We start from the raw sequence: 22,162 nt of genomic DNA, 5'->3' as shown, positions 1-22,162 counted from the left end.
TCATTACCAGGAGGCCCCTCTTGGAGGCTGGCTACCACTGGGTACATGGAAGTACAAAGAAAGAAGTCTTACTCACCTATTTGGGGTGGGGAAGTAGGCTGTGGTAATACATTACATTGTTTTTCTTAAAAATATCCGTGGTAAATGCTTTTAAAATCAGTAGCTTTTGGTGAGGCATCAGGGCACTAGTGCCTGAAGGATAGAAAGAAGTCTCTCAAAATATGATGAGTTTTCCTAAATAAAATGTTGTATTACTGGACAGCCCAACAAGAGCTACAACTTAAAGTTATTGCAATCTGGCTTTTAGGCTCTTTGACACACTTGTCATAGATTATCTGATCAAATGTCTTAGTGAGAAGAGCCATTCTGAAATATTTTATGTTTAGTAGAATACAAATGATATATTTATTTATATTATTTCCTATTTTAATGTTATTTATTATATTATTTATCATATATATCTTATACCTTACCACCTTTTTTTTTCCTACTCTCCAGTCCAGTATTTCCAAAAGAGTGGCCAAAAAAACATCCCATTAGCATGATGACCCAAATGAATGGAATTGACAAAGTTACTATTTTGGGATGGTGGCACACACACATCAGTATATTAAATATTCTGAAAAGTCCTACAGTAAACAAAGTGACGTCAGTTTATTTGGCTACAATTTTTTTTAACATAATACATAATACCTTAATATTCAGCTGAATTAGTGTTCCTTAGGAAACTCTTTGGAAAAAAAAGATGACCTAATCCTTCCCCTCTCTTCAACTTTTTTTTTTTAATTGGGTGTATGGTTGATACTCAGTGTTACATTACATTGGTTTCAGGTATAAGACAGTGACTCTTCCTTAATTTTTGTTCCCGTTATGTTGCTGAAAACTACCACGGTAGCCTTCCCCCGGGTCATCTGCTTTTATCCTTCCTGCCCAATCCATTTTTTTAATGTTTATTTATTTTTAAGAGAGAGAGAGAGAGGGAGGGAGAGAGCACAGGCAGAGGAAGGGTAGAGAGAGAGGGGGAGTCACAGAATCCGAAGCAGGCTCCAGGCTCTGAGCTGTCAGCACAGAGCCCGACACGGGGCTTGAACTCAGGAACCGTAAGATCATGACCTGAGCCAGAGTTGGACGCTTAGCCAACTGAGCCACCTAGGCACCCTGCCCAATCCAGTTTTAAATAATCAACATGGTTGTTCTCCTAAAACAAAATCTCATCATAACTCTCTCCCTTTTAAAACCATCTGATAGCACTTAGGACCAGGTGCAAACTCTTTAACCTGGCTTGAAAGATCTGTCTGTTGCTTCCCAGTCTGGAATCCTACTATCTTCCTGTGCAAGTTCTGCAACAGCTATATGAATTCCCAGAGCCCCTCAGGTGTAGCATGTTCTCTCACCCTGCCATGGTTTTTTTCCTAAAAAGTCTCTTCCTCTTGTCTTTACTTGGAAAGATTATTAGCTTTTAGCATTCTTTTTTTTTTTTTCAATATACGAAATTTATTGTCAAATTGGTTTCCATACAACACCCAATTAGCATTCTTTTTTATTTTTATTTTTTTTAATAATTTTTAAATTTAATTTCAGAGAGAGAGAAGGGGAGAAGCAGAGAGAGGGAGGGAGAGAGAGAATCCCACACAGACTCCATGCTGTCAGCATGGAGCCTGATGCAGGGCTCAATCTCATGAACCATGAGATCATGACCTGAGTTGAAACCGAGCTGCAAGCTTAACTGACTGAGCCACCCAGGCACCCCTAGTTTTTAGAATTCTTATATAGTTATCTGAAGTCTTTTTGCACTGCCCTTGCTGGAGAGATCAAAGGTTTTAAACTTTTGCTGAAACTACTGAGAAAGAGGCACACTTTTTTTTCAGGAGTTGCTAAGTTGGTGAAGTGCACGTCTATGGCTACTGGGATCCAATACACAGAGAGGGTGTATGTAAGCAGGGAGATGACAGTGAGAAAGGAAGAGGTTAGAAATAGCGACTTGCCTGTGATGTCATCTTAGTACCTGCTCTCAATCTCATTTGGGATTTTCAATTGTGTGAGCGAATTAATATTTTTGCCCTTAAGTTAGTTTGAATGTGGTTTCGTCACTTGGCATTAATTAAAAAGACTTAATAACAAAGGAATTGTTTGTATACACACCTTATTGCCAAGTAATTTTTAAAAAATACTTTTCAACCATAGCTCCTGGCATATTATACCAGGTACACCGGTCTTATTTTTCATTGTATGAATCACTGAGCCTCCATCATAAATCAAGTATGTGATTCCCAAGGTCAAAAGACTACTGATACTAAGAATACCATCAAGCATCAAGGTTTTTTCTTTCTTTTTTTTTCCTGGAGTAGACAAATTGATTATAAATTTCCTGGAGTAGACAAATTGATTATAAATCAATAAAAATATTGATTATTTTTATTAAGAAAAATAAACAAGTGAGAACAGCCAGGAAAACAGTGGGGAAGAAAGGGAGAGGGGGGCATCTCTAGATATTAAAACTTACACAAAGCTTCTATAATTACAAGTGCTATATTGGCACATAGAAAAACAGACTGACTGATGGAATAGAATAGAAAATCCAGAAATATAACTAAATTAATTCCTAAATGTAGTTTACAATAAAGAGGATGTACTAGTTTCCCATTGCTGCTGTAATGAATTACACACATTTAGTGACTTAAAACAACACAAATTTAGTAGTCTTGCAGTTTGTTCTATAGGTCAGAAATCTAAAATGGTTCTCAGTGAGTTAAAGTCAAGGTGTCTGCATGGACGCTTTCCTTTTGTAGGTTTTAGGAGAAAATCCACTTCCTTCTCCAGCTTCAACAGAGCTCTTGTATTCCATAGCTTATGGCTCCTGGCTCCTTCCTTTACCTTCAAAGTCAGCAATGTAGTATCTTCAAATCTTTCTCTGACTCTGACTTCCTCTTCAGCCTCCCTCTTCCACTTTAAAGGATGCTGTGATTAGAGGAGCCAACCTGGATAAGAGTAATCTCCTTATTTTAAGGTCAGCTGATTAGCAAACTTGGTTCTATCTGTGAGTTAATTACTCCTTGCCTTGTAAACAAATTCACAGGTTCCAGGCATTGGGACATGGACATCTTTCTGGGGGGGGAGGCATTATTCTACCTACCACAGATGGAATCTCAAATAATGGGAGAAGATGAATTTGTAAAATAAATGATAACAAGGTAGGTTATGGAAAAAGATATATCTGAATTAATTCCCCAAACCATACACTAGGATAAATTCCACATGTATGAGATTTAAATATAAAAATATGAAACCATACGTGTACCAGAGGTAATATGTGTGAATTCCTTTATAAATAGAAGTGGATAAATATAAGTGGGTAAAGTCCTAAATATGACTGTACATCCAAAAGCAATAGGGTAGATAAAAGTGTATTTTTGTACACATGTATTACATATGTATATATGAATGCCTGTATATATGTCTATATATATATATACACACATATATATGTATATATATATATATATATATATAGAATTTTTTGAGATGCAAGAAAAATGACAAACTGAAAAAAATACTTTCAGTTTATCTCACAACCATTCCTAATATATAAAGACCTAGACAATTAAAAAACCCAACAATTATATAGAAAAAATGAGCTAGAAAAATGGATAGTTAAAAAATGTAAAAGGTTTTTAAAATATGGAATGATGATCATACTTGGTCATAATAAGAGAATTTTAAAATATGAAATGATGATCATACTTGGTCATAATAAGAGAAATGCATATTAAAATTCACTAAGAGGGGCACCTGGGTGGCTCAGTCAGTTAAGCATCCGACTTTGGCTCAGGTCATGATCTCAAGATTTGTGAGTTCGAGCCCTGAATTGGGCTCTGTGCTGACAGCTCAGAGCGTGGTGCTTGCTTCAGATTCCATGTCTCCCTTTCTCTCTGCTCTTCCCCTGCTCACTCTGTCTCTTCATCTCTCAAAAGTGAATAGACAATAAAAAAATTTTTAAAAGCTCACTAAGATAAAATTTCTCACCTGTTTTATGGGCAAAAATCCAAAAGTTTATCAACATGCTCCTTGGCATGGCTGTAGGAAAATAGGTACTCTTATACACTGCCAATGTGAATGCAAAATGATACAATGTTTATGGAAGGAAGTTGGAAACATCTAGAAATTACATATGCCTTTACCCTTTGACCCAGAAATTCCACTTCTGGGAATCAATCCCAAAGTTACACTAGCACAAACTGAAAAAGCATCTGCTCAAAACTGTTGAAAGACTTTTTATCTTATCAAAATACTAGAAATACCTCAAGTGTACCTCAAAAGAGGAGTGGTTGAGTAGACTATATCATGACCATCCAATGAGGGCATTAGTCAGCCATTAAAAAGAATGGAAAAAATCTCCAAGCACTACTATGGATATGTCTAAAATATATTGTGAAGTGAAAAAGCAAGGAGGAGAAAATGTGTATGGTATACATTTATCTTAATATACTATCTAGATAAAACAATGAAGAAAAAACCCATAACATTAAAAAAAAAAGGTTACCTCTAAGGGGAGAAAATAGGGTGGAGAGGACAGAGATACAAACTGGACTTCTTTAATATACCTTATTGGTATATTTGATTTTGGAACTATGTAAGTATTTTACATAATTAAACATTTTGGTTGATTAAAAAAATCTATTCACCGAAAAGACAAAAAAACTCTAACAGCCCCACATACATATATTCAGTTTGTGGTGTAGCCATACAACGAAGAAGTATTTCATTCCACATGACTTTAAAACCCAGGAATTTGAGTGTATGTACCTAATGGGGTATGCCCTATGGACAAAAGAAAGTGTAATCAATGAAAAATTTTTAAAAATCTTAAGCTGTTATCAGTAATAATTGTTAGGCATAGTGTTGGCATTTTATTCTAAGAATGTTATATGTTAATAATCAGTAGTTATGTGATGACTTAATTCAACTATCCCTGTGTCCTTTAAAGTCAGATTGTTATCCTCAGAATAGGAGACAGGAAATAAAAATATAAGATAGGAGAGATTAAAAGCCCTACAGTCTCTAATTTAAATAGGAAGATACAGTAGGTATCTTAGTCCATTCAGGCTGCTATAATAGAATACCATAGACTGGGTGGCTTAAACAATGGAAATTTATTTCTCATACTTCTGGAGTCTGGGAAGTCCAAGGTCAATATACTGGCAGATCTGGTGTCTGATGAAAGCCTAGTTCCTTATTTGCAGATAGCTGTCTTCTTTTTATTATTTTTATTTATGTTTTTAATTTAAATTTTAGTTAACATATTGGTTTATATTGTAATATTGGTTTAAGGCGTAGAATTCAGCAATTCTTCACTTACATACAACACCCAGTGCTCATCACAAATGCTCTCCTAAGACCCATCACCCATCAAGCCCATTCCCTACCCACCTCCCTCCATCAAAACTCAGTTTTTTCTGTATCATTAAGAGTGTCTTGTGGTTTGTTTCCCTCTGTTTTGCTTCTAAATTCCACATATGAATGGAGTCATATGGTATTGTCTCTGATTGACTTATTTCGCTTGGAATAATACACGCTAGCTCCATCCATGTCATAGCAAATGGCACGATTTCATTCTTTTTGATGGCTGAGTGTGTGTGTGTGTGTGTGTGTGTGTGTGTGTGTGTGTGTGTGTGTTCACCACATATTCTTTATCATTCGTCAATCAACAGACATTTGAGCTCGCTCCATAGTTTGGCTATTGTTAAAATTGCTGCTATAAACATTGGAGTGTATGTATCCCTTTGAATCTGTATTTTTGTATCCTTTGGGGAAATATCTAATAGTGCAATTGCTGGGTCATAGGGTAGTTCTATTTTCAGTTTTTTGAGGAACCTCCATAGTGTTCTCCAGAGTAGATGCACCAGTTTGCATTCCCACGAACAGTGCAAGAGGGTTCGCCTTTCTCTGCAACCTCACCAACACCTGTTGTTTCTTGTGCTGTTAATTTTAGCCATTCTGACAGGTGTGAGGTGGTATCTCATTGTGGTTTTGATTTGTATTTTCCTGATGATGAATGAAGTTGAGCATTTTTTCATCTGTCAGTTGGCCATCTGGATGTCTTCTTTGGAGAAGTGTCTATTCATGTTTTTTGCCCATTTATTCACTGGATTCTTTGTTTTTTGGGTGTTGAGTTTGAAAAGTTCTTTAGAGATTTTGGATACTAACCCTTTATCTGATATGTCATTTGAAAATAACTTCTCCCATTCGATTGGTTGCCTTTTAGTTTTGTTGATTGTTTCCTTTGCTGTGGAGAAGCTTTTTATCTTGATGAAATCCCAATAGTACATTTTTGCTTTTGTTCCCCTTGCCTCTGGCAATGCGTCTAGTAAGAAGTTGCAATAGCCAAAGTCAGAGAAGTTCCTGCCTGTTTTCTCTTCTAGGATCTTTATGGTTTCCTGTCTCGCATTTAGTTCTTTCATCCATTTTGAATTTATTTTTGTGTATTGTGTAAGAAAGTGGTCCAGTTTCATTCTTCTGCATGTCACTGTCCAATTTCCTCAACACCATTTGTTGAGGAGACTGTCTTTTTCCCATTGGATATTCTTTCCTGCTTTGTCAAAGATTAGTTGATCATACAGTTGTGGGCAGATGGCTGTCTTCTTAGTTATATATTTATGTGGTGAAGACAGGCTAGAGAGCTAGCTCTCTGGGGAACTACTAAGGGAACTAATACCATTCTTATGACCTAATCACATCTCAAAGTGGTACCCTGCCTAAAACCATCACCTTGGGTGTTAGGATCTCCACATATGAATTTTGAGGGACATAAGCATTCAATCCATAACCATAGCAATCTTGATGTAATTTATCTAAAAACTAAATCCTAGCTTTGTGTGATATTGTAATTTGTAATAAGAAATATATATTTGGTCTTTGTCTACTGTTCCTGGCACACAGTTCCTATAACCCTTGGAATTTCTGAAGTGGTAAGAGTGAGAAAGGTGTCATTTGCTGTTATAAAGGTGACTTTTGGACCTTAACTAGGGATGGTGGCTATTTGCCAGGGGAACCAACCTTGTGACTAGAGAGTTGGGACTCTTTAAAATTTTTTGTTTTTAATCTTTATTTTTAAGAGAGAGAGACAGAGTGAGAGCAGGGGAGGAACAGAGAGAGAGGGAGACACAGAATCCAAAGCAGGCTCCAGGCTCTGAGATGTCAGCACAGAGACCAACACGGGGCTCAAACCCACAAACCATGAGATCATGACCTGAGCCAAAATCGGACGCCTAACCGACTGAGCCACCCAGGCACCCCAAGAGTTGGGACTTTCAATCCCACCCCCTCACCCCAATCCGAACCTCCATGGAGGGGAGTGAGGTTGGAAGTTGAAACAATTGTCAATGGCCAATGATTTATTGTGCCTATGTAATAAAGCCTCTATAAATTCCCCAAAGGACAAGATTTAGAGAGCTTCTGGGTTGGTGAACCTGTGCAGACTTGGAAGAATGGTGTACTTGGAGGGGGCATGGAAGCTCCAAACCCTTTCCTGTACCTTGCTCTATGTATCTCTTCCATTTAGTTGTTCCCACATTATACCTGTATATAATAAACCAGTGACCTAGTAAGCAAAATGCTTCTCTGAGTTCTCTGAGCTACTTTAGCAAATTAATCAAATGCAAGGAGGGGTTGTTGGACCCTGTAATCTTTAGCAGGTCAGTCAGGAGTACAGGTGATGACTTGGGCTTATGAGTGGTATCTGAAGTATTTGTGTTGAGGTGCAGTCTTGTAGTGTAGATTCTGATGCTATCTCTAGTCAGATAGTGTCAGAACTGAGTTGAATTATAGACACCCAGATGGTATCTAAAAATTAATTGCTTGTTAGATGTATAGGGGAACCCACCCCTTACCCCCCTGGTGATATTGTGTGCAGAACTTTTACTTAGTCTAATGGAAAGGCCTAAAAACTATGACTAACCAAAGAGCAATGATGCCCCTTTCACTCAGTCTTTTTTCTTGAAATAGCGTTTCCCACTAAAATAAACCAAAGTACTTGGAACAAAAAATGTACCACATGAGTTTGAAACATTTTACCATATTAATAAGCAAGGAGGTTATCAAACACTATGAGGGTCATGTTAAAAGGATTCAGGAATTAACATAAAGAGGATCCTACTGGCAACAGATGGTACAATTCTAATAATACTAGAAAAAAATGTATAGTCGTTTGAGCAGTGTTTCATATATGCTAGTATGTAAACTTATTTTCAAAGTTTCTTTATATTTACTGATTTTTGTCTGATTATTCTTTATTTTAAATTTATTTTAGAGACATAGAGAACGTGAGTAGGGGAGACGGGCAGAGGCAAAGAGAAAGAATCCCAAGCAGGCTCCACACCCAGCGTGGAGCCCAATGAGGGGCTTGATCCCACGGCCCTGGGATCATGACATGAGCCAAAGTCAAGAGTCAGATGCTCAACTGACTGAGCCACTCAGGCACCCTGCCTGATTATTTTTTTAGTTAACTGTGCAAGTAACCATACATGACAGTAAATCAGTGTTATCAGAAAAAAAAAAGATGAAATGAGTTGATCATCAGTAAGGATGCAAACTACAATAACTTTAATACCAAATACATTTAAATCAATGGGTTCTTAATAATACTTAGAAATTATATTTAACAAAAAATAAGTCAATAGCCACCAACAAAATGTATTGGTCCTAGAATGCTAGGAAACCTACTCTCATTTTTAGAACTGGTTAGAAATAGGAGAATAGAGTGGGTTCAAGCATTTACTGTGCCTTTCCTATTTCATACCTTTGGGTAACCAAGTGGTAGATGAGGGGAAATTTCCCTTTATAGAAATATTCTAGGAAACAAATGAAGGAATGATAGAATTGTGGTGTTATCTTTTTCACTGTCCCTTGTACCCCATTGATCCCCATCAGTGATCCAGACTTTGAGCATCATCGGCAGCTTATAAAATTAAAAGAAAGACTGTGTACCTCCTTTTGTTTTAGTTTATTTATTTAGAAGGAGGGTCAGAGAGAATCCCAAGCAGGCTCTGCACTGTCAGCACAGAGTCCACAAATGGTGAGATCATGATCCCAGCTGAAATGAAGAATCAGTCACTTAACCAACTGAGCCACCCAGGTGCCTGAAGACTGTGTACCCCCTGATGGAAAAATACATCACCTATAGAAAAGTGTAAAAAAAATCAAATCTAAATCTGACAGAGAACACGGGAAACTACTAACTATACCACAGGGATACAATTAGCAAAATCCAGACTGAGGAAAAGTCTAAAGTCAAATCCCTCAATTTTTCCAACAAATAAATATTGAGAGACTAAAATGGTGGAGGCTATCAATGAAAATAGATTGAAAAGATTTATCAACCAAATGTAATGTGCCAAACTGGTAAATAAAGGGAAAGAATCAAGCATTAATTTTGTTTTCTGTTCAAACTGCGACAGCCCTTTCCCAGCCCCTAGCCACAGTGCCTGCCATCTGATCATCCTTTTCTCTTAAAAAAATTTTTTTTAGTGTTTATTTATTTTTGAGAGACAGAGACACAGAGTGTGAGTGGGAGAGGGGCAGAGACAGAGGGAGACACAGAATCTGAAGCAGGCTCCAGGCTCTGAGCTGTCAGCACAGAGCCTGATGCAGGACTTGAACTCACAAACTGAGAGATCATGACCTGAGCTGAAGTTGGACACTTAACCGACTGAGCCACGAGGCACCCTTGATCATCCTTTTTTCAATCTGTGTTTTTGAACATTGTAGGTACTTTATTTTTTAATTAAAAAACACTTTTTGTTTATTTGAGAGAGTGAGAGAGTACACATGCTGTGCTAGTGGGGAGGGGCAGAGAGAGGGAGAGAGAGAATCCCAAGGAGGGTCCTTTGTCAGTGTGGAGCCCAACAAGGGGCTCCATTTCACCAACGGTGAGCTCATGACCTGAGCACCAAAGCAAGAGTCAGACACTTAACTGACTGAGCCACCCAGGAACCCGTTAATGTGGTTACTTTATTATTCCTATTTTACATATGAGAAAACAGAGGCTTAGAGAAGTTGAACGTGTTTTTCATGGTCCAGCAGCCAATGTTTAGCTGGAGGCTTATACCTGGGGACAAGATTCCCTGTTCAAGGCTGTTACTTTCTTCAACCACTTACTTTACCGGAAATGTAAAGGAAGAGATGACCTTTTTGGTTACATGTTCTCCTACACTGTAAATATAGTTAAGTAAGGGGCTCCATAGACTTTAGAATGAATAGCACGAATAGGAATTACATTGAAATTTGTACACCTTTTATAGCTGAGGGATCGTGCCTTTGCATCTAGACTGGAGTTTTGCTTTAAATGGATTGCCGTTTCAGGATTGCTTCAGGGACCAATAGTGGTATAGATAAATGTTTTAGTCTAAGAATATTAACCTGAATATAAAAAAAAAATGTGCTATCTAGGGACATAATGTACTTTTGCACTGAAAGTAAGAAAGAAAAAAAATTAAAAACTAGAGCAGAGAGGTATAAAGGTGAAGAGGAAAATAGGTTATGGAAATGAGAAGTCGGCTGGGAAATAAGCTTAATGAATAATTAGTGAGAGGGGCTGGGGGGTACATTTAAGGTTGGACTCACTTTGCAAACTGCATACTTTATAAAACTTAGAAGGACACCAAGTACTTTTTAAAAAATATTGATGACAGCAATTCAAACATTACTCATATGTCATAGAAGCCTGGGAGGCTACTACATGGATGTGGTGATGATGTTTATCTTATATCTACTTAGCATATGACCTTTATGTTTTGCATTCAATTAGGGCTCATTGAGGACCATCTGGGTAATGCTGGTAATTATCTCACACTGCGTAGAATTTCGCAGTGTTGTACCAATATTCTGTCACTGAATATGACTATTATTATAAAACAGGAATGAGTTGGAAACTTTAATCTCCGAAAGCCATTCTTCAATCTGTGAACAACCTAGCCCCTGAAGGAAGTTTGGCAAATGGATTTTTAAGTTGTGTTTCATAGTATCTAGATGAAGTTTGGGTATTGTTTTTTTGTTTTGTTTCATAAAATTGAATATTAAATCTTATACTCACTGCACAAAGTATAGAATAACAAAGTAATAATGACAGTATTTTTAGCATGAAAAATGCAAGCTCAGTAAACTTTAAAGGACTATGGACTCAAAGTTCAATTTCAATTTAAATCTTCCTTTGTCACATGGCTCACATGAATCTAGCTCCCTCAGTCCACCCCTCTGTCATAAATTCCGGTATTTTCTCATATCTTCCATTAACAGTCAGACTTCAAAGCACAGAGATCACAGAATTGTGTTTCCTTTACCCCTATCTACTTCTTTTCCAATAATTCTGCATTCATTGAAGTCTGGTATGCTCATTACCACAAAGAAACTTGAGTTATTCTTTAGTTCTCCATAAATAACAAAAACAAAAACTGATAACATTCTGTAATATTTTTATTAGTTGTGGATGAGATACTGGTTTGTGTAACTGGTTGATGAAACTACTGATCCCAGGGATTAACAAAGTGCACTGAATATGTCAGTTGCTCAATTAATGAAGTTTAGGACTTGATCAAACATGTGCCCCATTCTCAGAACACATGAAGTTTAACCCAAGCAGCCATTATTTTCATTTTGGCTCTGAATTAAGGCTTGATTAACTTGCCTGGCTTGTTCTGCAGAATAACAGGGCCCCACCCTGCAGTCCTGCAGCCCCTTATAGTATGGGATTTCCTCTCTACAAGGCCAAAAAGTCATTGCATTTGCTATTGTGATGACTTATTACATTAAGAACTCTCCACCCTGTAAACAAGATAATTTAAAACACATTGACGTAAATTAAAAATAAAAATAATCTCATATGAATAGGAGAAACAATAATTTATCAGTCTCTTAAAAAGATCTCTGTTTATTTGTGAACCTGAACTTGAATTTTATACATAGCCTTTACTTTTGTTGTTGTTGTTCTCAAGTTTATTTAGACATTTAATGTATAAACCTCTTTGACTTTCATAAACGGTTGTACTGATGACTATATTTTCTTCCTTCCTACCTATGTTATAAACAATATAAATATTTAACAATTCGTCTATGCTTTAATTATCCAATCTGAGCTATCCAATATGCTAGATGTTAGTTATATGTGACTAATGAATACTTGAAATGTGGCTAGTGTGAATCAAAATGTGGTGTAAATGTAAAATACACACTGAATTTCAGATGTAATACAACAAAAAAGATGATAAAATATCATCAATATTTTTGTGTTGGTTTTTACATATTTGAATGACAATATTTGGAATATGTTAAGTTAAATAACATATATCACTAAATTAATTTTGTTTCTGTTTACTTTTTGAAATATTACTACTAGAAGATTTTGAATTAAATATGTGGCTCACTATGTATTTCTATTGGAAAGAACTTTTATAAAGAATACAGATTATTAATGTATGCTATAACTGGAGTAGAGAGTTAATGAACAAAAGAGAGCTTGTGTAATCATACAGGAAACCTTATGGCATTGGCAGGCATAAAAACACGATAAGGATCCAAGTATTCTTTCCTCTAGGAAACTGACGCATTCAGTGATAATCTTAGGTGCATTTCTGATGTCATACATATTCCAATCAGGGAAAGCAGAGTGATTATTTTTGTAAGGATACAGACAAATTCTTATCCCAAACTGGGGGTACTTAGTATTCTTCCTCCACCTGGAGCACTCTGGCTGGTCTCTCATTTGCTCCCCAACACATTGTGTGTTGTGTTTAGTTTGCCTTTCATTATTGTTATTGGTGTCTTAATAAACGTGCAACAGTTTGAAGGTAGAGGCCAAGACCCATTCATCTTCATATCCACAACAGTGCCTGGTACACAATAAGTATTTAATAAATGATTGAGAAAGAAGAGAAGAAAGGAGAGAGGGAAAGAAGGAAAAGCACTCACTGGTAACATTTCAAAGGCTGGGTGGGGGACAAGTGAGAGGTGTGATGGATGAGGAGAGGCTATGGGAGTATTTCCAAATTCCTATTCCATTTGAATATGTCCATGTCCTTTATCTCAGTCCTTGCTCCCAACAATCTCCGCCCACCCCAACCAACTCCTTGTTTGAATGAACAAATGTTTTAAAAAGTTTTATCATCACTAAACTGCTCTCTGGGCAAAGGGTTTTCTAGATACTGATTCCAAATGAAACTTCCTAGACGCACATTGGAAAACGTAACTAAGTGAAGCACATTTATCAATCCTTTGAGGATACAAATGGGTGTTGTTGTTGTTGTTTTACATGTCTGTTTGGTTTTGATCTTTGTACCAGCATGCATTCTTTTCTACTGCACTTGTGATATTTACTAAAATTAATTCACACTGAGCCCTGATGAAAGCTTCAAGAGATTTCAAAGGATTGGTATACTACGGGCCACCTTTTCTTACTAAAATACAATCAAATTATAAATCAATAAAAAAATAATTAGAAGTCTCCTAAATATTTGAACATTAGGAAACTCATTTTAAATTAGACATGAGACAAAAAAATGAAAGCAGGAAGTAGAAATATTTAGAACTGAATGGTTACAAACATACTGTATATCAAAACTTGTAAAATACAGTTAAAGTAGTACTTAAATAAACTATTATAACTTGAATTTCTTTAATTAGGAAAAGAGAAGAAAGTGTGAAAAAAATGAACTAAGCATCTATTTTGGTTAGTTTGTCTATGGTAACCAACAATCATGAAACTTAGTGTTCTACAATGATAAAAATTTCTTCCTTTCTCACATTATATGGAGCTTGGTGTCAGCTACTGCTTGGCCCCAGTGTTGCTCTGGCCTCTGGCTCTGCTCCATGTGTCTTCTCATTCCAAGATCCAGGCTGACAAGACCCTCTTTGGGGACCAGTTTGTTATTGTTTTTATGGCTAAGGTGAGGAACCAGAAAGCTGGTGGGAACTCATTTGTACCTCAAAGCTTTTACTCAGAACTGGCATGTTGTCAAAGCAAGCCCATGCCCAAGCCAAAAGTCAATGGATTGAAAAGCATTACAAGAAAATATATTACTGACTGCTACCTTGATAAAAAATATTTAGTTTCCTTCCTTCTGCAGTCCAACTATATTCACCCCCACCTCTAAAGAAGAAATCCTGAATGTCTCATTCAGTCTCAGCAAAAAATCAAGACCTAGTGTCTGATGATAGTCTTTCTATTGGGTGGAGATTTGGAGATCTTTCAAATGAAACGCACTTACCTCAAATATATAATCCTGGGGCAGTGACTGATAGCTCAACAAGCATTCCCAATGGAAGGAAATGTTACTTGATTAGGCCTTTATTTTGCTCAGTCCAATGTTTTCCTAGGTGCTGAAATTGTTTCTCTGAAAAAGCCTTCTTTTCTATTATCCTCCTAGACCACATCTCATAAGAGCACTGGAATAATACGCATCTCGAGAAGCTGAGTATCTTGGTAAGCTTATATTTTTCTTTGTAGGCAAGTGGGGATCCCAAAACTGTTTTATCCTTTAATAGTAAGCCTTTTTTAATCCAGCCTATTGGCACTTTTGGTAAAATATTTCTTTAAAATGTGGGTTTTAAAATTGTATTTAATTTTAATCAGCCACATGTGCAAATAGCTATACTGCTGGTCTTTTGAAATGTGGCTTTCTTTCTAGATTTACAGATAACCTAATAGGCTTTAAGGAGACTATAAGTATCTCTTTTTTGCTAAGCCATTTTATTCCCACTATATGATATTCTAGAGTTTTTAACAAAGATTATGAATGTCAATGCTCGTTTTGGGGCATGGATCTTCATCTGAGCCTTAATGATGTCTTTGTTGCTCAAAGCATTTCTGTTTATCTTTTACTAATTAGAAACAGGTCTGTTTTTCAACTTTGCAATTCCTATAATTCCTGGTTGCCCTCATTTCTGTTTTTCCCCTGCTTGTAAAGCAGTCCAGTGCTCTTCTGAGTTCACCTAACAATCCTGGGGGCGAATAATAACCAAGTCATACTAGTAACATTCTATTTTGAAACCTCTTTTCCCAAAGCCACTCATTCTTAAGGAGATTTTCTGTTAAGTTATTGCAGATGAGAGTCTGCTAAATGCTTTGCTACTACACACCGTGGCTCACTACTTTTCCATCCTCCAATGATCGTTCCTTTATGACTTGTCTTTTGGTCCCAAAGTTAACACACAGATTTCTGTTGTTGTTGTTGTTGTTGTTGTTACAGGAGTGCCTCACTTTAAGATACCAGTATCTGTTTTAGTCAACTTTGCTATAGTAACAAATAAGCTCAAAATCTTAGTGCTTATAACAAAAATTCATTTTTTGCTCATGTTGCACAGAATGTTGGGTCACCCACAGTTCAGCTAGATGCTTTAAATAAGACGGGCTCTGCTCTGCTGTCTTCCCATTCTGTGACTGAAAGTTCGGCTTCTGTGCCAACAATTCTCAATGCCTCTTAAAGCTTCCACCCAGAATGGGAAGTAAAAGAACTGGCACCCTGTCCCTTCTGCTCATGTTCCATTTTCTAAAGCAAGTATAGAGTTTAGACTACAGTAAGTGGACAAGGAATTACGATCCTTTTATAGGGAAGGGTGACAGGAATGGTTGCAAATAATAATAGAATTTACCACACAATTCCATCTTAAATGATTTGAAACACAGGATAAGCCACCCTCATAAAAATGGAAAGAAAAATTTAAAAAATAGAAAAGAAACATCAAAAATATATTAAGTAGGGGCGCCTGGGTGGCTCAGTCGGTTAAGCGTCCAACTTCAGCTCAGGTCACGATCTCACAGTTCGTGAGTTCAAGCCTCGCATCGGGCTCTGTGTTGACAGCTCAGAGCCTGGAGCCTGCTTCAGATTCTGTGTCCCCCTCTCTCTCTGCCCCCTGCCCTGCTCACACTCTGTCTCTGTCTCTCAAAAAGTGAATAAACGTTAGCAAAAAAAATTTTTTTAAAGAACATATTAAATAAACCAAATCCTTAAAAAAATAATAAGAAAACTGAGAAACCTCTGGAAAGCTTGGTCAAAGAAAATGAAAGAGGCTAGAAATAGAAAAGGAGGCTATAACCAGAGATATAGCAAAGATTTTATCAAACATTCAAGGAACAAAGGCTTTGATCCCATACAAAATACTGTAGAGAATATAATATGGAAAAAGAAATCTTCCCCTAAATAAATTCTAGAAAGCTAAGTTAACCTTGGGTACCAAACCTGGCAAGAACAGAAAGAGAAAGACAATATTTAGAACCATCTTATTCGTGAACATGATGTAAAAATTCTATGCATAATACTAGCAAAAAATACTAGGAATATATTAAAAGGCAAATATATTGTGAACAATTTTATTCTAGCAATGCAAGCCTTGTTTACCATAAGCAAGTCAGTGATAGTAGTTTTTAATATAAAAGGCTTAAATTAAAAATATTAGTTTATTACCTCAATAGAGAGACAAAAAGCTTTTGATGAAATTGAACACCAGTTGATAAAAACACTCAGTAAGGAATAATAAACTCTAATGAATAAATAGCATCTAGACAAAATACTCAGAAAATATTTCAATAGTAGAATATTAAAAATTTTCCTTTTCAGATAATAAAAGGCAAGTCTGCCTTGAAGCACCCCTTCTGTTCAATTCTATGATAAGGCAAAAAGGCAGGAAAAGAAGTGAGAGGTGTAAGAATTGCAAACAAAGAAAAAAAAATATTATTTGTAACATAGAGTTTATCAATGTTTCTGGATACAAAACCAAATTTAAAAATTACTTTTCTAAGCATAAGCAATAAAGAAGAAGAAAATGTAATAGTAATAATAGTATGCCATGTATAACACCCTCAAGAAATATTAAATATCGAAGAATAGGTATAACATGTGCCAGACCATAATAGAAAAAATACAATTTTATTGAAAGATATTTTTTAAAAACTTGCATAGAGAGATATATCACTTATGAATTCAAAACCTCAATACTATATGAATTTCAAAATCTCAGTGGATATTTTTGTGAAACTTGGCAAATTAATTTAAATTTCAGATTGAAAAGAAAAGCCTGAGAAAAGCCAGAATTCTCCTGAAGAAAAAGATCAATGATTGATCTTCCATTATCAGTTTTCAAGACTGATAAATTCTTAATAATTAAGATAGTGTACATTGGTACAGAGACAGACAAATGAACCATTTGGACAAAAAAAAAAAGTATACAGAAACATACCTCTGACAGTATGGACCATTGTTTTATGGTATGGATTGTACTGAGATCCTTGGGGAAAGAGTATGTTTTTTATTAAGCAGGGCTAGATAATTGGTTTTTCATATAGAAAAAAAAAAAGGATTTCTTACCCCACAGCTTACAAAAAAGTCTTCTCCTTCCAAATAGGCATTAAATTGATAGGGTAAGTTCACTTAATTTTAGATGAATTAAGGATCTAAATGTAAAAGTCAAACAATAAAACATTGAGAAGACCATATAAGGTACTCTGACTTAAGAAATATATATTAAATAAGATATTCAAATTATCCCTACTCAATTAAATACAAAGTTGACTATATTATAATTAGAAGTTATGCTCAGTGAAACATGCCATAAGAAAAGAAAAACCACAGATTTGAAAATGTATTTGCACAACACAAAATGCAAAATGGATGTATACCAAAAATATAAATAACTCCTACAGACCACCAACCCCAAAAACAATCCAAAAGAAATGAAAAATGGACAAAAGACTTGAGAAGACTTGATGTTACAGAAGAGGGATTATAAATGACCAGTAACTTAATATTTATCCTCATTAGCAACATGGAAAATGCAATTTAAATACTATCTTTAATGAGATAGTATTTCATGTCTAGCAACTAAGAAAAAATGTTGGGTATTGGTGAAGCCATGGAACAACCAGAGCATTTATGCACTGTTTGTGAGAGTATTAATGGGTATAACAACTTTGGGGAAAAGGAAACATTTTTTAGTAGGATGAAAATGTACAGACCCTATGATAGAGCAATTTCACTGTTCACTGTTTGGTATATAATCTAGAAAAATATTTGCATATATTCACTAGGAGATACTATTTATAAATACCAAAAAAAAAAAAAAAAACAAGCAAATAACAGCAAGAACTCAAATCTAGAAACTAACAAAATACCCATTATTAGTAGACGTGGTAAACACATTCTGACATCTTCCTGTTACAAAGTACTATGTACTTGAGAAAAAAATTAATAAATTACAATTATTCACAACAATTTGGATATACTTAGGAACATAACATTTAATGAAAAAATAAATTTAGAGATGCCAGCATAGGGGTGACCACGTGGCTCAGTCAGTTAAGCGTCCAACTTCGGCTCAGGTCATGATCTGGTGGTTTGTGAGTTCAAGCCCCATGTCAGGCTCTGTGCTGACAGCTCCGAGCATGGAGCCTGCTTCGGATTCGGTGTCTCCCTCTCTCTCTGCCCCTCCCCAACTTGGGAGCATGCGCATACGTGCACGCACGCTCTTTCTTTCTTTCTTTCTCTCTCTCTCCCAAAAATAAATAAACATTAAAAAAAATAATTAGAGATGCCAGTGTACATGGTAAAACTCTAAAGGTAAGAGAGTGATACAACAAAATTCAACATCATGCTCCCCCCTATGGGAGAATGGGTAAGGTGAAAGGCAAATGGGAGACAACCGTGACAAAAATAAGGCGTAGTTCTTCTTACTGAATTGGGTGGTGGGTAAATTGGGGTTCTTTCCATTTCTTATGTACATATAAATACTTTGTAACTACTCAGTACTCCATCATGAGATAACAATGAAGTATGCACAATACTGAAGAGTTAGCCACACTTCAAGGGACACCAGTATGTTGATGTAGATGATAGACTTTTTTTCAGGCCAATGGAGACCCAGAGGACAACATGTGGACAAGAGCTCTGCCCTGACACTGTGAATATAATGAGCTTCTCCTTTAGTATGCCATCTGGGGGAAGAACAAGTCCAGGAAGACCCCTCCTTTTGAGAAGGCAGACACAGCCCTGATACAGAATTTGAGCTTTGTACTGACAAAATATTTTCACAAAGAAAACTATTTTGAGCTGAAAGAGGCTGAATTATCTTCGGTTGACAAATTTCCTCCCATCCCACTATTATCAATAAGAATAGGAATTCCAGAGGTGAATAATATAAAATAAAATGGTATTTTGAGACAGCTAAATCATTGGGTATACTCAGTATTACCCCCATTAAAAGTACTGCAGGAGTAAGTTCAAGGTGATATTGCAGCCGGTAAGGAAACTGTCCCCAATCCAGACTTGAGAAACAGGACATCAGAGAGGGCTTCTTGAGATCATTGGCAAAATGACACCAAACAGAATAGTCAAGGAAGTTTTCTAGTCAGAAGAAGAAGCGCATGTAAGAACCACCCTCCTATCTTCCACTGACCCCAGTAATCATTGATAGATGTATGTGGTGCCCTACTTCTCTATGAATTAGAGTGATAATCTCTTACTAAAGGCATATTAGGCCCAGGAGAGCTCTGGGCATCTATTTTCTAGTTTCACACAGCCCTGTGAGCTTCTTACCTCATAGCTCTTACCACTATCTATTACAACATTTTCCTTATTTGTCTTCCCCTCTAGGGTGAGAGCTCCTGGAACATTTCTATTACTTTGCCTGTAATGCCCAGCTGGAGGTTGGCACAGAGTGTCAAACAATGTTTAATAAATGTTGAAAGAATAAAAAACAGGACAGAATGATCAAAGGGAAAGAGTGTACCAGTGAGCCGAATACATCCAAAAGGAAAGAAATCTAAGAATGTGCAAGAAACCAGTTCAGAAGCAAACTGGAAATAAGATATGTTTTAATTCAAAGTCCTTTTAGTCTCCATTGACCTCTTGCTATTTAATCCATCAAAGAGCTGTGCTATCCTTTAGTAAATCATTACCAAATGTTATTGGTTTATTGGTTCTGGGAATCAAGACAGGCTTATCTAAAACTTAATCAATATTACATTGAAGTTTGATAATGTGATCTGATTCTAGAGAGGTGATCCAAAAAGGTGATGAATCTTCTATATAGGATAGCATATTTAATTGTATTAAATTGTACTGTTAAATTGGTGATTCTTATAACTGAATTAAAATTATTGTTACCACATTAAGCAGTTCCTATTGTTGCGGGTGGCACAACTCTAACAAATCTAAATGAAAAAGCACAACACAATAAAATTTTGGATTACCTTCTGGGCTTGTAAAGAGTGATATAATGTAACTCCAGGGGTTTGCAGCAGGTACTATTATAGCAGCTTATTACTGGGCTCTAGCTTTGAATGGACCTTGGGTTTTCCTTTTAAGTAGGAGCCTGTATTATAGGACAAAAGAGCTTTATCTCTTGTGACGGGAAGGCTAAGAATAACTGTTCTTTATGAGTCATGCAAACACATTCCAAAAAGGGCTTTCTTCTATTCAACATCTGTAACAGCTCTTCCTGTCCTTTCCCACCACCTCAGCCCAGGTAGAGCCGACAGGCAATGGATAATGGGCAGCGGTTATTTTTACTCTATTGAATCCCAATAAAGGAACAAAAAAATAATTCACAAGAACAAATAGTATTTCAGTTCTCTGTCTTCAGAGACAAAATGTGGCCAAGAGTGACCTTTGGGGGACCGGAACTATAGAAGAATTTTTTTTTAGCTCATAGTTGGTGCCAATTTCTCACCAATAGAGAGAAATCTAGCTGCCTGGTTGAATACTCATTTTAGCATCTTTTGTGGAGATGATCACTTGATGTTTGGAGAAAATGTTTTGCCCCAGGTAGCCAGTCTTACCCAGGAAGCTCCCTAATGCCATTTTTTCTTCAGAAATGAATCTAATTTGTATTATTTTAGAAAGCTGACATGCCACATGAAGGTACTGTTTTCATATATTTAAAAATCAGAAAGGAGCTTTATTTCTTTTTTTAACAAAATCTTAGACTTATCTATTAAAAATTGACCAGACAGACTACTCTTCAACTCCAAATTCAAAGCCAGGGCAGAGGGTAATAATTTTTTTGATGACGCTTTTGGGTGAAGAGTTCTCCTGCCCTTCAGCTGGGGGAGGGAGGAGGCTGGCTCTGATGGGGTCTTAGGTACTCATCTTTGACATAAAACTGCAGAGTACTGAGGAAGGGATATCTGATTTCACACTTCCCAAAAGCCACTGTGTTTGCTCATGTTTGACTTCCTGCACTAGAGGCGGAGTGGACACAATACTGTGTAGCTATATAGTTCAGAAGAAAGGTTTGCCTCTCTCTCTCTCTCTCTCCTTGCTAAGATTCTGAAAGTAAAAAGCAGAGGGACACCTGGATGGCTCAGTTGGTTAAGCATAGGACTCTTAGTTTTGGCTGAGGTCATGATCTCGTAGTTTTGAGAGTTTGAGCCCCACATCGGGCCCCAAGCTGTTAGCATAAAGCCTGCTTGGGAGTCTCTCTCTCCCTCTCTCTGCCCCTCCCCTACTTGTGCTCTCTCTCTCCCTCTCTTTCTCAAAATAAATAAATAAACTTTTAAAAACAGGAGAGAGATGGTATGTATTTATGTGGATTATAAATAAAAGCCAGTATACTAGAAGGGACCAGCTGTGAGTGTTTTTCACTTAACTTAGGAAAAAAGAGATTTTCTCACAACAAAGTTTTCTCTGTGAAATGGCAATTGTGCAGAATCATGAGTTCTCTCATAGTCAATGATATTTGTTGAATGAATTAACACCCTTCTAAAGAGAAACAAATATTCAAATATTCTCCAGCTGGATATTTATGTTCCCTAGTGGCTTGACCTCAAAGTGAAACAAACAAACAAACAAAAAAACCCCACCTGGCTGGGATATTATAGTTTCTTATATCAATGCAGCAAACCAGCACACTTCGGGCAGCTACTGTGCGGAATAAATAACAACAGCTGCTTAATGAATCCTCAAATTACAGATTTTTTTTCCCCTTACATCGCAGCACGGTGGAGCTAATGAAGGGCAAAATTTACACAAATAATTAAAATGATGCCAGCTTGTACAAGAAAGAGGAGGGGCCCTGACTAGTCAAGACTCAAAAGACCAGCAGCTGCAGTTGCCGATTTGAAAAGACACAACCTTTCTCGCTCTTGAGGGGCGGGCTTCTTGTCTGACAGCAACGCTTTCAGGGA

The 22,162-nt window shown here is 36.6% G+C and overlaps 1 long non-coding RNA gene across 4 annotated transcripts in view; it reads left to right on the top strand.

Annotated features, from left to right (window-relative positions):
* Positions 1 to 22,162, top strand: part of LOC123386668 — a 59,752-nt gene that overhangs the window by 12,348 nt on the left and 25,242 nt on the right. For all 4 annotated transcript variants that reach the window (XR_006600926.1, XR_006600923.1, XR_006600925.1 and 1 more), the window contains exon 2: positions 14,412 to 14,467. This is a non-coding gene — a long non-coding RNA (uncharacterized LOC123386668). The remainder of the gene's footprint in view (positions 1 to 14,411; positions 14,468 to 22,162) is intronic.

The sequence above is a fragment of the Felis catus genome, chromosome B4 (assembly GCF_018350175.1).
Source record: "Felis catus isolate Fca126 chromosome B4, F.catus_Fca126_mat1.0, whole genome shotgun sequence".
NCBI lineage: Eukaryota > Metazoa > Chordata > Mammalia > Carnivora > Felidae > Felis > Felis catus.
Note: the sequence above shows the minus strand (reverse complement) of the source record. Positions and strands in the feature narration are given on the sequence as shown.